At 34.7% G+C, this 18,573-nt stretch overlaps 1 protein-coding gene across 2 annotated transcripts in view; it reads right to left on the bottom strand.

The window, feature by feature from the left end:
* The window catches only part of KMT2A (lysine methyltransferase 2A), an 86,398-nt gene that overhangs the window by 57,780 nt on the left and 10,045 nt on the right, over positions 1-18,573 (bottom strand). The window lies entirely within an intron of this gene.

The raw sequence follows: 18,573 nt of genomic DNA, 5'->3' as shown, positions 1-18,573 counted from the left end.
GACTTGACAGCAGTAGAGGTGATTTCTACTTATTTGAGATTTATAGATTAGCAACATTCTAGTTTCAAAATGCTTTGTGAGAAGAAATTTAATGGCAGGCAGCAGCATTTCTGGAAGGAATACTAAACTGACTGTATAGAGAAAGAAATCATAGCACTAAAACAAGAGCTTGAGGCCAACTTCTCATTTACACTCTTAATACAGATGCCAAAATGTACCAATTCCCACTTTTGGATACCAAAGAACATATTCTTTGGTTTATCTAACACTGGCCAATGTTCAAGAAATGCAAAATATGCTCTATTTAGGTAAAATTATTAGAAATTCACTACTAATGCTAGTGGTTAACAGATTTTTACAGACATAAAAATGAACTTCTTGAGTCCAAAAATAAAAATAGAAAAAATTAAAACAGGGAATAGATATAAGAGGAGTTTACTCAGTTAATTTAAAGCCAAGAGTTAAGGAGTAATTGGCTTAATTATTTTTCACGTAGAAATATTTCATCAGATAAATTTAACCTTATAATTAGGAGGCTCATCTACTGTAAATATATCAATGTTTTCTAAGGAGCAAAGTAATTTTGGACCAAGTCACGGCAAAGTGGAAATATGAGTACTAGAACAGGGTTCTATATAAAGTCATTTTGCTCTAGGATTAGAAGAATCCCTGGGAATTGTCTCACTTAAGAAATATTCTGTTCTCTTACCGCCACTTCTCTGAATTCCACATTCCTCACCATGGAGTAAGGGATTGTGAGACTTTTCACAACAACACCGGAATTGGGTAAGATCATCTAAACCAGATAGCAACCTGAAGGTCTCTGGTGGTCATGGGACAAAAGAAAAAATTGGTACTGGCTTACAGTAGATTTGATTGGCTCCATATTTTGCTTTATAAGATATGAGATAGTAAAAACAACAATTACTTAAGATAATATGTAACATTTCCAAATGGTTAAAATTCTTTTCAAAAAGTAGTACTTCAAAAAAATTTAAATTTTTTACTTTTAAGAATGTTAAATTATGCATTAGTTGAAAACCAGTTTGTGTAATGTATGCTAGGGTACTTTTTGTTAGTTCCTATACTCATCACTAAATAAATTCTAACTGTTCAAATTTCTCATTGTGAACATTATTTTGATGAGAAAAAAAAGATCTATATTCTGGTCTTCAAATCAGTTGGGACATGTGGGAGTCTACCAATAATTTGTGGACTGGTTTTCAACATTTCTATTCAGTTTAATTGCAATATTCTTAAAAGGAAACCAAAACCACAAAGTGCTACCATATGAACGCAATGATATTAAATAGTACTGATCTCATGAGAGGCATCTTGGTGCCATGACTAGAAAGATGGCCTCAAAGTTAGGAAGACACAAGCTCAAGTCTCATTTCTGACAAGCAGGAAAAATGACCTGGGGCAAGTCATTTAAACTTTTAGAGCGCCAGGTAACTCTGAAGAGTTACCAAACTGCTGAAGAGTTTCCAATATGCACTTGTAATTGTGCATCAGGCTAAATCACAGAAACAATTTTAAAAAACCAATCCAACCGATCCAGAGTATACCTATTGAAACAAAAATAGTATCAAAATCTCATGATAAATTACTTCAAAAGGCTGAGAAAATTAATTTTTACTCATATTTCTTATGAGTGTTTCATGTAACTGCCAGAAACTTTGTCCTATTAAGAACTTCATGGATAAATACAAGTTTAATGGCCATTTAAGAGGATAGGACCCACAGTCTGACACAAACATTGCTTTTTATCTTGTATTTTCAGTTATCAGTAATATCATTTTTGTGCTTCAGATTAAGTTTTTGATATATATAGATATAGATATATCTATATAGATATAGATATATCTATATAGATATATCTATATCTATATAGATATATAGATATAGATATATATCTATATATCTATATCTATATAGATATATAGATATAGATATATATATCTATATATCTATATCTATATAGATATATAGATATAGATATATATATATACTTTTTTTGCATTAAACTCATGGAACAGACTGCTTATCGATGAAATTCAGAGGCATAGGAATTTCCCCAATGATAACTGGAGAACACACTGCCAATTACATGAAATTTAATACTATCAAGGGCTGCAGTGGTAGGAGAACATTTAAGAAATGCTAAAAGCTATGTCTAAAAGTAGTAAGGTAAGTGAAGTATAGCCTTCCAAAAAACAGACATAAACACACACACCCCACCAATTTTAATACCAGAGACTTATGTTTATCCCAATACTAAATTTAAATTCTAAACATTAAAAAGATGCTGCCAGCTCAATAAGTTGTCTTCCAAAATACATATACTATTAAACTGTTAAACTATAAATTAGCTAATTCTGATTTAAAAAATTTTTTGCTAGTCATTCCAAGTTGAAAGAAAGCAAAGTATTAGCTCTTTTTTCCTTCTAATGCAGTGGCTGGGGTTGAGAGGAAAAAAAATTCCTCAAACAATATTGTTTCTATCAGAGCTTTTCTTTCACCTGAAATACCAGCTGGCTTCTTGAAACAGGTTTAAAAAAAATCTTGAAGAATCCACATCACTTAACTAAAAATAAAAATTATTGTTATGATAAAGACCTCAAGTCTTCTAAACAAAGAACTTCCAATTTTATTCCAGGCTTCTAAAATCAAGAAAAGCCATGAGTTTAATGCAAAAAAGAAAAATACATAAAATACACTGAGGCAGGAATGCAGCCTACAATGTGCAAAAGGCATCTCATCTATCTCTCTCTCCTGCCATACTCCCAGAACCCTTTGAGGTAGAGGTTACCAGAAAGGTGTAAACAATGTACTCCTGGCTTTCTAAGACTTTATATTTGCTCAGAAATCAAAAGATATGTACCAAAACGGGCAACAAAAGGATGTGTAATGAAATTATCAATGTTTGGCACAATGAAACATACTACTTACTGTGCTTCAATAACCCTGAAACTGGAGCAAAGGAGACACCATAGCTACACAAAATCAGGGGATGAATGGGAACTGGGCTCAAAGAATCATTTCTTACACATAGTTTTGTCCTCAATAAACATTCTCTGACGGAATTCCAGAACAAAGTAAAGGCAAGAGCCACCAGAGCTCATTCCTTCACAGACCAAAACCAGATCACTTAAGTTCTTAGACATCTTACCACCAAAGATAAAAGTAATAAGTACTGAGATAAAACACGTAATATTTATTTTTAAAAAATTAATCATTATAAGTAACTGAGTGCTTAGTAAATTACTTCAGTCATGCTATGTTTGCTTTCTAAATAAAATTTATCTTCAAAGTCTTTTATTTGGGGGTAAATGTTGAAACTACTGAATTACTTTAATGTGTTTTCAAATTCCTTACTTTTAATTACCTCTAACTCTTTGGGAAGTAATGGATATTATAGAACAATTCTCAGGATACCTTTTCCATATCTATTTTTCTTTAGATCTTACAATTAGAACATTTTAATTTCTACATCAGAATTTTAGTGTTGATTCAAAGTAAATGATAGGCTGTTAAGTGATGAAGTAATGTTTTTTTTCTTTGAAGAGAATCTGAGTTAACTCATGACATACAAATATATTCACTGATAAACTGTTTTGATAAAACATCAAAGATTCTTGTTGGCAAAAAAATTATACATTCTCAAAATCATCTTTATAAGATTCTTACAACTTATATTTTTTCTTATGCAGAGCTACTGCTTTTAAATACCAACCAAGGATAAGAACATATTGTTTTTATTTATGGATAAATAATGTGCCTACAGAGTTCCGTGAACTCTAAGACTGTAAGGTGACAAGATACTGATTTTCTTTCATAAAGGAAGTCCATCAGAAGGTTCTCCTTCCACCAATTAAATTATAGGTCTGGTTAAAAAAAAAAGTTTGCATCTAATTCTCATTTTCTGGCCCCCAAATTAAGAGAGAATGATTTTAATTTTAATATTATTTAGACTAATTCTATGAAGAATGAACCAGAGTCAGATCTATCAATCAATAAAAATCATTCATTAAGCACCTACCATAATCTAAGCACTGGGATTACAAAGTAAAGCATTCCCCACCCTCAAAGATCTCACATTCTAATGAAGGAGACAACATGCAAAAATAACTGTGTACATACAAGACATATAGTGTAAATGAGAAATCTCAGAAGGATGACATCAGCAATGAGAGAGGCCTGTGGTACAAATCGGCATTTGAACTGTGTAAGAAAAGGGCTATGAAGCTGGGGGGGAAGAGAGCATTACAAGCTCCCAGCAATAGTACAAAAACAAAAATCAAGACAGTCTCTGCTTTCTTTAACAACGTTGCTAGTTCAGGCTCATTATAGGGGCTTTGCCTTGTGAGCTGATCAAACTGCTGCCCAGTTATATTTTTGGTATTAATACTTACATACCCCATTAGAGTATGAGCTACCTGAGGGCAAGGACCATACTCTAACCTTTCTCTGAATCCCTCACTGAGTCTGACACATAAGCAAAGGCATATAATCAATTACTTCTGACTGACTTACATATCACTTAAACATCTTGGGCAAGCCAGGGCCTCCAGAAAGAGGGACTGAATCCATGAATATTCTCAACAAATCAACCAGGACAAACTAATGACTAAAGTTCACTATGAAGGGACAATATTCAGTTCAGAGGCATTTATCAGACTCTAATTTTATTTCAACTGCTGCATAAAACACTATTCATGGAAAACTAGCCTCCTGCCCCTCAGTACTATAATTATGCATTAATTTAGTGTTAGAAAGCAGAGAGAATTCAGGTAATCTAAACCTGAATCATTTTTTAGTGACTAGAAGGAGTACTACCTCAAAATATGGATTGTAATTATCAGGAAGCTGGTAAATTTTTTTATTAAAATACTTCCATTCCCTCTACCTAATATCTCCCCAAGATATAAATGAATGCACTAAAAATTAACTCCAACATTTTCAAATGGAAGAATTATTATGAAAGAAAAATACCCAAAGAAAAGTCCCTCAAAGGATCCAAAGACTACTCATCTTTACTGGTGAGAGAACTATTATATACATACAAACCCTTTTTTTCCTATTTTCCCTTTAGAACATGCCTAGGTGCAGAGAAGAGAAAACCCTCCTTTCAGCTCTTCTTCCAGATTTTCTCTTTGAGATTCATTCACCTCAAACTCCTGACCACCAAGCTGGACATTAAATAGTTCATTAAGTAGCTACCATAGGTACCCAGAATACCCTATGCCAAATCTAGTACTAAATGGGGATGAGTGAAGAAGCAAAATACAAGACTATACCAAATACACACCCAACACCCCTCCATCTTCCTCTTCCTAAAACCTTCATTTCTCTCCAAAGAATGGAATTCTACAGAACTTTGGGTTCAGAACTTGGTGAGCCAAATGAGAAAAATTCTCAGTCTCTCTCTCTTTTTGAAAAGTTAGTTTATTAGTTCTCTCTGAAATAAAAGAGAGAAATTTCAGCATTATCTTTCAAAAGATCCAAATCTTGAAAAACTAACGGTTTAGAATTGCAAAAATAGTATCACTCTACTCAAGTCATGTGGGAACAGTATCAAACATAAGACAAGACCAAAACTACACCTAATACTTTTTCCTATCACCTTTTAAAAAATTCTTCACTCATTTAACACATTTATTGAATATCTACTGTTTAAGGCTTTTTGGGAGTATGAAATGATATCTAGACAGGCCATGTAGTTTAAAACAATTACTAAGAACAGATACTTTTACAGATATTCACAGGTATACTATGCATCTCAATAGCTGTAGTTAAAAAACAATAACAGTTCCCCTTTGGGAATTTATTCCACAGTAAGAAATCAATGCTTCTGGCACACTGTCCTTCATATCTGTATTTATAAAAAGTTTTTTACTAGATGCAAACTCTGCAATATTTAATGATGTTCAAACATACTTGAGATTATTTAAGAAGCAAAAGGATTGGGAAGATTACAGAAGAAATCAAACTATTGCAATTATTTAAGGCAAAAATTTATCAAATACATATATCATATACAGTACTAGACACTGAGGGAGGGAGGATTAGGAAGAATAAGAAATCATGGTCCTAATTCTTAAACTCCAATTGCTGGGGAAGACATAATTAGTGAAATGAGCCATGAATAACAATACAAAATTTCATCAAATTCAATTTAATATACTATATATACATATTAACATAAACTAATATGCTTCAAATTAAATACATATGTACTGAAGAAATACAAAGGAAAGAAATGTTTACAGTAGAACGGAGTTAACCTAGGAAGACTTTCTGGAGACAATGAATTTTAAGCCAAGGCTTGAAAGAAATGTTAATAACAATAACTGACATTTACATAGCACTTTAAGGTTTAAAAAAATTCTTTATGTGATTAACATGACATGGTAATGAAGAAGAGGAATATGTTTAAGGTAGAAAAAAAAACTGAAGGTGCTAAAGAAGGTAAGTAGGAATTAGCAAGCCCCAACTGGCCACAGTGATTGTAGTGGACAGGTAATAACAGAAGGAAAAACATTAGCTTATACACAGGAGGCACTTAGTCTGTTGAATTAACCTGGAAAAGTACAGGACAAGGAGTTTATAAAGTGCTTTCAATTCTAGAAGGTCAGAATGACATTATTATTGTTATTCTTAGAAAGGGGGAACTAGTAGAGGGGGAAAGGAGAAAAGAATAAACATTTACATAGTACCTATGTGTCAAGCACTGTTTTAAACACTTTTTACAAATATCTCATTTAATTCTTACAACCCTATGAAGTAGACACTACTATTATCCCCATTTTACAGTTGAGGGAACTGAGGCAGAGATAATGAATTTTAAGTGACTTGCCCAGGGTCCCACAGTTAGGAATATTTGAGGCTGGATTTGAATTTAGGTTTCATTGACTCCAGGTCCAGCTCTCTATACACTGCACCAGTTAGCTACTACTACCACTACTAATGCTATAAAAAAAATAGTGCTATTACTTCCCAATAACTCCGTCCCATCCCATATAAATGTTCCCTTGTAACAAAATACAGTTAAGCAAAGAAAATCAACACATTATACCTATTTTAGTACCCACAGTTTACGACCTCTCCTATCACAGGTTCCCAAGTATGGAAAAAACATGATAATATGTTTGATGAATATTAATCTAAATATAGTACAAATGACTAACTGGATGAATAGATTTAATAAAGTCGACCAGATAAGAGGTCACTCTAATAATCTAAGTGTTATCAACCTCCCAGATCCCCCCCTCCTTTTTTGGAAAGGTTTAGGAACTGCAAAGGACCAATATTGAGTTAGACATCTCATTTTATTAGGTTCTTAAGAAGAGTCAATTCAGCAAGAATTTATTAAGAACATGGCACTGTGCTAGGTTCTGGGAGATTCAAAAATAAAATACATGGTCCCTGACCTTTAACATCTTACAATACAAGAGGCAAGAGTTCCACAAATAGTAATACAAACTAGACTACTGAAAGTAAAAAGGATTTTGTTGTTTTTTAAAGTATAAGAGCTAAGGAGGGGGAGATAACGTCTAGCTGGGAGAAGTTAGAAAATGCTTTAGAGAGGAAATGGCATCTAAGTGGGATTTTGAAAGATAGAAAGGATTTTCAAATGGCAAAGATTAAAGAGGGATGCTTTCGAAACATAGAGGACAGTGAAAAAATGTGGGGAGAGATAAGAAAATAATCTAATCCAGTATGAATTTACAAGAAACTTTGAAGAATCTCAAAACAACATGGTACCTACCTTTTTGTTTTTTTCTAAAAGCAGAACTTACATATTACAGCTCTGCTAATGTCAATTCTAAATTATAACTTCAATCTGCAAATAACTGAAGTAATTTTTTTTAGCATTTTACAATTTTAAAAATGCTTTCTTACATGCACGTTATCTCATGTGACCCTCACCACAGTCCAATGAAATCAGGCAGGGTAGGTATTATCCTGATTTTACAGATACAGAAACTGAGATTCAGAGGGTAAGTGATTTGCTAGGTATGTCCTAAGGGCAGGACTTGAACCCAGGTCTACTTATTTACAATATAACACTCCTTCCACTACATTATGTCACAGATTTCCAGAAGTATCTTGCAAACACAATTTATTATAACAGAAATTCCTTGCTGTATTTTAATTCTTTCAGCTCTCTAAAGGTTGTCCCAATCAGACTGTATTCTAACACCTTAGAGCTAAGTTATTCCTAATTTCTTTGTCTCCTCATTTGTCACTTCATATTGTATAGTATTTGTAAGTGTTCTACTGCAGAAAGTTCAGCGACAATGATAATAACAACTAGCATTTACACATGGCTTAAAGGTTTGCAAAGCACTTTACAACTATTCTCAGTTTAGACTCACCACAATTTTAGAGGTAGGTACTACTATCCCCATTATATAGATGAGAGAGGCAGAGGCTAAATGACTTGCCCAAGGTCCCACAGGCAGGAAGTGTTTGAGGTTGGATTTAATGCTGTTAATCCACAAAAAAAGGTGACTTATTCAAATATAATTTAATAGCAGCAACTATACAAAGATGGCCACTAAAATCTCTGCATATGACTATTGATTAGCAAAATAGTTAAGAAACTTTATACAGGTACAAAATTAACATCGACAATCCATTCACAGAATACCAAAGAGGAAGTAGAGGCAGGTTTTCTATGGTTATTGGTACATCATGAAATGGTTTTAAATAGGTTCTCCCTTACCTAACATGAAGCACAAAAATGTTACTTGGGATAAAAAACAACAACAAAACATTTTCTTTCATATTTTCATTATTCAAGAGAAAATTACAATTTCAGATAGAAATGATAATTGTTGCCTGAAGATCAAAGATGCTTGCCCCTTTTTGCTATTTAATGAAAATATGGATCTGGCATCTTCCCTCACCCACAGAAGATGCTCAAAACAGGGATGCAATTAGGGAAGGTTAATCTACCACCCTTCTGCAGAAAAAGAAAGCAACATTTCCCATTGCAAAGGTGGGGAACTAAAGGTATGGGACACTGTATATAATGCCATACTTGGTTGATACATTAGTTAATTTTGCTGAACTGTTCTTTTTCTCCCCCTCTTTTTTATTCTCTAGTATAACTGATAGCTCTCTTGCTAGGAAAGAAATGAGGCTACATTTGGAAATGCAGGCCATATAAAAAAAGATATTAATGAAATTTCTTCTAAAAGGGAAGAAGCAACAGTCACAAAACAAGTAGCTAATTTGTTACAAGTCTGAGGAGTAATGAATGCACAAATTCATAGACAGTATGGATAATAAGGATTCCCTCGCTACCCACAGAATCTTTAAAACAAACAAAACAGAAAATTTTAAAAAAGATGTTACTTCCAGGCTTCTCTGATTCCAAGTCTGAAATGGTTTCTATCTGCTTGCTGAAGTGGAAGAAATAAATCCAGTTAACAGATACATATATCAAGTTAATTATCACAATCATAAGATTTACTCTTCTTTGGGAGGAAAACAGCACAAAATGACTGGATTTACTTAAGCTGGAAAAATAAAGTGTCCAGTATTGTACTGCCAACTTTTTTATTACATTATATTATTTCAATATACTTTGCTCCTTCAGGACCTTACTTTAACTTCAAGTCATATTATTAAAAATCTTTATTTCTGCATATTTTTCTCTTTATTCTAGAAGACAATTACATTGAAGTTTATCACTTCTTGGAAAGGTAGGCCAGAAGCTGCTGTCAGAAGGTAAATGTAGTAATAAATGGAATAACATTTAGGAAATCCAAAAGTTACAACTTCTGGCATAGATCAGGCAGGATTACTCAACTATAAAGAGTACTCTGAAGGAACAAATATGTTATGATATCAGATGTCAAAAGTGAGCATCTCAAATTGGCAAAGCAACAGTTACTACCTAGCAAAATCCAATACATATCAACTCCTAAGTAATTCCTTTAATTATGTTCAAATCTATAGCTATCCCTAAGTCAGTATTTTCTTATTTTTATTTTAAAATAACAAATCAAAAGCTTATCAGACCACTGAATCACATTTGATAGCCTAAGCTAAAATTCTGAGGACTAGATCTAGTAATATTTAATGGAGAGATACCTGTTATTAGTCATATCACAGACTTTAAAGTAGAATCAAGAAATATTTTTAAAAAAACAAAAAAAGAAATATTAACAAAAATGTTTTGTTTTATATCTGCTTTCTGAATTTACACCTGTATCAGTAGCAATTAAGAGTTAAAGGAAGAATAAAAGGAACACAATTAGATTTCCAATTCCTAAAATTTCTCAAGTGACACTTAATTTTAGAATTAAGAGAATCAAAATCATCTTTACTTTGCCACGGCTTGTATATTTCCTTCAAGAGTATCCTATGCAAAACTCAACCATATATGTGCCAGTTAACTGGTTAACAATGAATAGTACTCAATTACATTTATTCCATATTCATTCAACAAAAATGTTGAATTAAGTATTGAATTAAGTATTACTATACCACATATATTAAGCACCCACTGTGTACAAAAGCTCTGTGTTGGGGGTACTGGAGGGGAGACAGTTTACCTAAGGCTTGGTCTCTTCTTTCATGATATTTATAGCCATCTAAAAGAGGCATCAGATACAGATATAAAACATAAATGCATTAGAGAGGCACACAAAAAAAGCACTCTGAGCAATCTTCCATTACCAACTGAAGAAATCAGGGAAGACTTCATGGAGGAGGTGGTATGAGAGATGAGCTTTAAAGGATTAATTGGTACAAGAAAAGGCACAAAAGTACAAAGCTGGGAGACTGCAAGATGTGTTTTGCTAAGAGACAGTAGTCCAGTTTGGCTGTAACATAAAAACGAAGGGAGGGAACAATATAAGATAAGACTGAAAAGACATGTTTAACACTAGATTGTAGAGAATCTTTCAATTCCACACAAAAGATTTTGCAGCGTAGTAGCAAGATTTACAATCAGAAGGACTAGGTTTAAATCCTGGCTCTGCCACATACTACCTGTGTGACCTTGGGCAAATCACTTTCTTCTCTCCAGGTCTTCAATTTTTTCATCTGTTAAAATGAGGAAGTTGGAACGGCTAGCCTCTGAGTTCCCTTCCAATCTATGATCTTATTATTTCTCAGATCCTTATTAGCTCTAAATCTGACCTTTACTTAGGAACCAAAGGATACCTCACTAAAGAATTTTAAGAAGAAAAGTGATTATTGATTAGAGAAATGCAAATTAAAACAACTATGAGGTACCACATCACATCTATCAGATATTAACATGACAAAACAGGAAAATGATAAATGTTAGAGAAGATGTGGGAAAATTGGAACACTAATGCACTGCTGGTGGAGTTGTGAACTGATCCAAACATTTTGAAGAGCAACTTGGAATTATGCCCAAAGGGCTATAAAACTGTGCATACCCTTTGACCCAGCAATACCACTTATAGGTCTGTATCCCAAAGAGATCATACAATGGGAAAACTACCCACATGTACAAAAATATTTATAGTAGCTCTTTTTTTGTGGTGGCCAAGAATCGGAAAGTGAAGGGATACCTATCAATTGGGGAATGGATAAACAAGTTGTGGTATTTGAATGTAATGGAATACTACTGTTCCATAAGAAATGATGAGCAGGCAGATTTCAGAAAAACCTGGACTTACATAAACTGATGCTGAGTGAAGCAAAGCAGAACCAGGAGAACACTGCACATAGCACATAGTAACAGTAACATTATATGATGACCAACTTTCATAGACTTAGCTCTTCTAAGCAATACAGTGATCTAAGATAATTCCAAAAGACTCAGGATGAAAAATGCTATCCACATCCAGAGAAAGAACTATGGAGTCTGAATGCAGATAGAAGCACACTATTGTCTCTTTTTGTGTCGTTTCTTCTTTCTCTTGATTTTTCTCTTTGGTTCTAATTCTTTACAACAAGACTAATATGGAAATATGTTTAATATGATTGTATGTGTATAACCTGTATCAGATTGCATGCCTTGGGGAAAGGGGAGGGGAAGAAAATTTAGAACTCATAATCTTATAGAAGTAAATGTTGAAAATGAAAACTAAATAAATACTTGTTTTTAGAAAAGAAGAAGAGTGATATGACCAAATCACCTATGTGTAAGAAAGATTATCATGGCAGCAGTTCAATTTTACAAGCATTTATTATTTGTCTACTATAGTGATATGAACAAAACAATCCCTACTCTCAGCTTAAATTCTATTGGGGTAGGTGGGTAGGTGGGGGAGAAACACGTACACAGAAAATCAAATATTTTATATGTCTATGTCTGTACATACATATGTGTGTGTGTGTGTATATATACATATACGTAAGTGTGTGTATAGTAATATCCAGCGGAAAGATACTGGGCAGGCAGGAGTGGGGGTGGGGTTTATTCAAGACATAATTCCTATAAGTTGTAGTGCTTTACTTGAAATTTAAAAGAAATGAGGGATTCTAAGAGGCAGAGTTGAGGAGGGAGTTAATTCCAGACTTCCTATGCAAAGACATGAAGATGCAATGTCACATACAGGAAATAGCAACTAGTTCAGCTACAATTCAGGAGTATGTGTGAAGGAGAGTGTGAAGAGTCTGGAAGCTTGAGGCTGGAGTCAGATTGTGAAGGGCTTTGAAAGCCAAACAAAAGAATTTGCATTCAGAGGCAAGAGGGGGCAAAGCCAATGGAATTTTTTGAGTTAGGGACAACATAGTCAGATGTGTTCTTTAGACATGTCACTTTGGTAGCTATGTGGAAGATGGCTCAGAGAAGGCAAAGACTTGCCAAGGAGACCAATTAGGAAGCTACTATAAATAGTCTAGACCTGAACTAGGGTGGTAGATGTGTGAGCAGAGAGAAGTGGATGGATTTGATACATGTTATGGAAAATCAATCAGTAAAACTTGGCACTGATTAAAAATGAGAAGTGAGGAAGAGGGAAGAACTGAGGATGAGCCTGAGGTTTGTGAACTGGGTAACTGGAAGGACAGTGGTGAAATAGAAAAGTAGAGAAGTTAAGAAATAGCAAGTCAGGAAGAAGGGAAGACTTTTTTTTGGGGAGGGGGTAGAGAAGTATATTTTGGACATAAGTTCTAGATACATATAGGATGTCCAGATGGATATATCCAACAGGTAGCTGTTGATGCAGGATTAATACAGAGAGAGATTGGAACTGAATATAAATGGAAGTTAACCACACAGAGTATCCTGACAACTGAATCCATGGGAGGAGAGGAAGAGATAAGAAGGAGATGGGGGGGGGAGGCGGCAATCAACTGAGGAGTGGCTAAACAAACTGTGGTATATGAATGTAATGGAACAGTGTTGAGCTGTAAGAAATGACAACCATGATGAATTCAGAAAAGCCTGGGAAGATTTGTGTGAACAGATGCAGAGTAAATGAGTAGAACCAGGGGAATAATTTACACAATGACTACAATATATAAAGGAAAACAATTCTGAAAGACTAGAGAACTCTGTTTAATGAAGTGATCAATCATGAAGCAAGCCAATCACCTCTTGGCAAAAAGATGATGGTCTAAAACTGTAGAATGAGTCATACCTTTTTCCAACATGGCCAACGTGAATTATTTTGCTTGACTGCTTGTTAGAGGAGATGGCTCTTATCAGGGGTAGAGGTAGGGACAAATTAGGGCTAGGCAGCACAGTGGATAGAGTACAGGCTTGGCGTTAGGAAGACTGCCCTTTGGCCTCAGACACTTACTAGCTGTGTGACCCTGGGCAAGATCCCTCTTTGCCTCAATTTCCTCATCTGTAAATCGAGCTGGAGAAGTAAATAGCAAACCACTCAAGTATCTTTGCCAAAAAAATCCCAAATGAGGTCACAAAGAATTGGACAATATGGAAACAACTGAAAAATTAGTAGGTAGTGAGAAACTGGGGGTGTAGTAGGGAGAATAAGCAGCAACACAACATTTTAAAAACTACACAGAATAAATCCAAAAGTGGACACATATTTTGATACTACTAGGTTGAGTGAACCTCCTATGACAAACTTTTGGGAGAACATAGGTAAGAGTTACATATGATTGGGCAGGCAAAGATAGGTTGCCAGCTGCACTTCTGGAACACTGAAATCAATCAGATCACAGATACATGAGTATCAAATTTAGTATACATATTACAAAATAAAACAAATTTTACATAATAGTTCACAATTTTATATACAATCCTTTTTTGTTTTTCCTAGCATAATGATATAGTCATGTCTGTTGACAAGTTCACAACAAAAAAGAAAATTTAAAAGGAAGAGGGTCCAGCAAAGAGCCCCAGGGTATAAACACAATGTGATGGGACAAGGATAGTGATCCTACAAAGAGAATGGTAGAGTGGTGAGAGGGGTAGGAGGAAGACTGACCCCAGCAGCTTCAAGATAAGTCAGCTAAGACATCCAGGAAGGGTGGATGACTCAACAGTGTGGAATTTTGCGGAGAGGTAAAAAAAGGCCATCAGATTATACATTTAAGAAAGATATGATTGATATCCTTGGGGAGCAGTGATGAGGTTGGAAGCAAGATTGCAAGAGGTTCAGAAGTATGAAAGGTGAAGAAAAAGGAAATGAGTGCAGATAGTTTCATCTTCTAAAAGTTTCAGGAGATGGTGAATTATTTTTTTTTTAAAGATGGAAGAGATGTTAGCACGTTTGTAGTAAGCAGTAAAGAAGAAGCCAATGAATGAGGAGACTGAAAGTTAGGGAAAGAAAGGGGATGATCAAAAGGGTAAACTTTGAGAGGCAAAGACCACTTCTCCCTCTGAGAGTAAAACAGAATGATGTTAATGCTCAGATTATTTACAGTAGAGTTGGAGAAAAGATATAGATGGCCTCAATATTTTCTGCTAAGAGGAAGAAAAAATGATGGCGTAGGTCAGTAGTGTAAAACTCAAACAGAAATGGGAGCCACTAATACGTACATAATGATTCCTGTGTGCCACATATTGACAGTTTTAAAATGAAATGTTATCTATGTTTTATTGTATTTTTATTTATTTTGTTAAATATTTCTCAATTACATTTTAATCTGGTTCAGGCCACACTTTAGAGTACTGTAGGCCACATGGATCTGATGTGTTTGACATCTCTGATGTAGGTGGTCTGATGAGAAAATAGATTTGGAACAGATGCTGAGAGGAGCAGAACAACGATGATAGAAAAGAAAAAGGAATACTTGCTAGCAGGATCTTGTACTTGTCTGGGCTGGTGGTAATAAGGGCCTCTAAGGTGGTGGTACTGGGAATACAGAGGAAGATATAGTTGTGAAAGATGTTACAGAAGAAGAATCAAAAGTCATTGTTATCTTAATGGATGTGAAAAGTGATGGACAGAAAAGAGTCAAAGATAAATACCAAGACTACAAAAATAGGAGACGGTGAATGGTGGTGCCACAGAAGCAAAGATTTGGTGAATTAAGAAGCTGCAGTTAGTTTAGGTGGAAAGATAGATGAATCAAATTATTTAAAAATTCTAATCCTAACTGAAAATGCTCTATATTTATTTCCTCAAGATTTTAGAGGTAAGAACTGGTAGGTATGATCCTGGCATCATATCAACCCTGCCTAGGCTTTTAGTTATCTTTATGAATAATCCTAATTCACAATTTTCACTCTGACTATACAGGAAATGCTTTTTGCAACCCAACACATCTTAAAAAGGTTTCATTCTGACTACAACAAGGCTTCTTCTGGCCTCAAAAACCAAGGGACAGAGGCCTTTATAACCCTCATTCACATGAAGCAAATAGGTTGGATTGGGAAGGACTTATAATAACCTTCTAATAACACTCTCATAAGCAAATAACTCTAAAAGGGGGGTTTCTGAATTACACCATCATAAGTTACAGAAGAGAATAGGCACAAGAGCAGTCACCACTTATAATCAGTTTTCTATTGTAAGATTACATCCATACCTTCCTAAGGCTTCTCTTGATAATTTAAGATTCATCCCTGGGCTCTACTTAACCATGTTTCCGTATTTCCATATAGTTAGCACAAAATCTCTGCTGACATACAATACAGGAAACACACTACCTTTCCCAATATAGTAATTAAATATTACAAGCTTTTCTGGAACCTTAAAGATACCTCAGATAGGACCATTACCCTACACTGGACAATTATATCCACAAATATTTACTGAGTAATTACTATCTGTGTCAGTCACCTGTAGTACAAAAAAGCCTAAAATTCAAGAAGATAACCAGATATGTATTTATCTTCCCAAAGAACTAGAAGGTACCTTGAGATTTCATCTAGTAGAGGCAGTTCTATACTTAAACTATTCCAGGTAATAAATTCTATTATTAAACTTCCAAAGAAGATAATACAATGATACAATTTCCTTCAGTAACCTCCTCTACGAATCTTCAGTCAGTAAATTCTTTATGTATCTAAAGTTCCTCCTACTACAGTTTAGACTCATTTGTTCTTATTCTAGACCAGGGCTTCTTAAACTTTTTCTACTCATGACCTTTTTTCATGTTTCAGCAGTGTTTGTTGGCCCTGTGTGGCATGACGACATGAGCAGTGAAACGTGTGCATGCTTTGTGTTCAACACCAAGGCTTCAGTGAAGTTGCACAATACAACACAGAAAAGTGCGGCAAGAAACACCTCAGATTCATTACATGTTTGCTTTTCAATTAATTTTTGGTCATTGTGCTCTTTTTGCGCTTTTACTGTTGCCAAATTTTTCACCCCCCATATGGGGTTGCAACCCCAAGCTTAAGAAGTGCTTCTCTAGACTCAGTGGAAAGAAAGAACAGCTGGTGGCCATTATCCATTAAAATATTCCCTTTACATGAAGAAAGTTATTAAGTTGCCTGTCAATTTCTTGTTTAAACAATCATAGTTCCTTTAACTTTTCTTCAAATTCCAATCCCTTAATAACTTTTGCAGTATCTCTGACTCTCTTCAAAGTCTTATACATTCTTCATTTTAAGGAATTCAGAAATAGGTACCATAATCAAGTAAGAGATCATAGTTCCATAGATTTTAGAGCTAGAAGAGACCTCGGAGGCCATCTAGTGCAACCTCTTCACTTTAAAGATTAAGAAAAGGAAGCTCCCAAAAGTTAACAGACTAGCCCAGGAGTAAGGAACCTGCGGCCTAGAGGTCACAAGTCACCCTTTAGATCCTCAAGCTCGGCCCTTTGACTGAATCCAAACTTCACAGAACAAATCCCCTTAATAAAAGAATTTGTTCCGTAAAACTTAGACTCAGTCAACAGGCTGCACCCAAGGACCTAGAAGGCCACCTGCGGCCTCAAGGCCGCAGGTTCTCCATCCCTGGACTAGCCCAAGATTACAAAACAGTAAATTGTAAGAGTCAAGACTGAACATAGGTCTTCTGACTTTGAACTCCAGTGTTGTTTCCTAAACTACCAAACACTAAACATACAAATGATAACTTCATGGCTACTGAGAATCACATTTTTATAAGTATAAAAATAACTGTTAAAATACATATCTTGTAATTCCATGACATTTTCCATCTTGCAACACATCTCACCTAAACCACTGCAATGATTTCCTAACTGATGTTCCTGCCTCAAGGCTCTCCTTTCTCCAATTTATCTTCCAAAAAGCTGCCAAATAATATTCCTATAGCACAATGTAACTCCTCTACTTGGTATTTAAAGTCCTTCACAACCTACACCTACTCTATGGTCCAATCAATCTTTGCACATAATTCATCATCCTTATCTTTGCACAAGCTGTTCTCCATGCCTGGAATAAATTCCCTTCTCACCTCTGCTTCTAAACTCTTTTTTAGAGTTCAGCTGAAGCGCCACCTTCTACATGAGGTCTTTCCTAAACCACTTGGCAACTACCCCACTCCCGAAAATGATAATACATTTATATTGTATATACTTATCTATGTGCACATTGTCTCCCCCAAAAGAATTTAAGCTCCTTGAAGAAGGGACTATTACATTTTTGTCTCTAGTGCCCAGCCCTTAACAGATGATTGACTGATTGCACCTATTGATAGGTTCACCTAGAATTACCTAAGAAATATACTCCAGAGTGACTATAAGTGCAACAAACTCTTACAAACTGGTTATTTTAAATACAATAGGATTGGATATTTAAAGGAAACCTATGAACAAGCATTTCATAAAGTGAATGATCATGGTAATAATCAAGCTCCTACTGCATCCTATCACATGTTCATATTTTGATGTAGTTTTCTTTTGTAAAGTGAGGCACATTTATAATGTGTCTTGCTAGGCAAATTAGCTACTTTGTCACAAATAAAACTCATTCTATTTGTTTCTGACAACTTCAACTTAATAAAATTATTTTGAGTCTGAGCCTAAACTTCAAAGTAAGGCACATCTCAGAAGCTGATGTCATCTACAATCTTAATAATGAGGATGTTTTATTACTGTAAAAATGCTAAATAATGTTCTACCTTGCAGATCATTACTTATTTTTCCCCTGAGATTTATCAATGGTAGCAGTTCTGAGTACAAACTATAAACAGTTTATCATTCACCTACCAATTCTATAGATAATATCAGATAATCTATGGCTCCTGT

This window comes from Phascolarctos cinereus, unplaced genomic scaffold (genome assembly GCF_003287225.1).
Source record: "Phascolarctos cinereus isolate Bilbo 61053 unplaced genomic scaffold, phaCin_HiC Scaffold_726;HRSCAF=1367, whole genome shotgun sequence".
Taxonomy (NCBI): Eukaryota; Metazoa; Chordata; class Mammalia; order Diprotodontia; family Phascolarctidae; genus Phascolarctos; species Phascolarctos cinereus.
The sequence above is the reverse complement of the archived record's forward strand: the minus strand, read 5'-3'. Positions and strand labels throughout refer to the sequence as shown.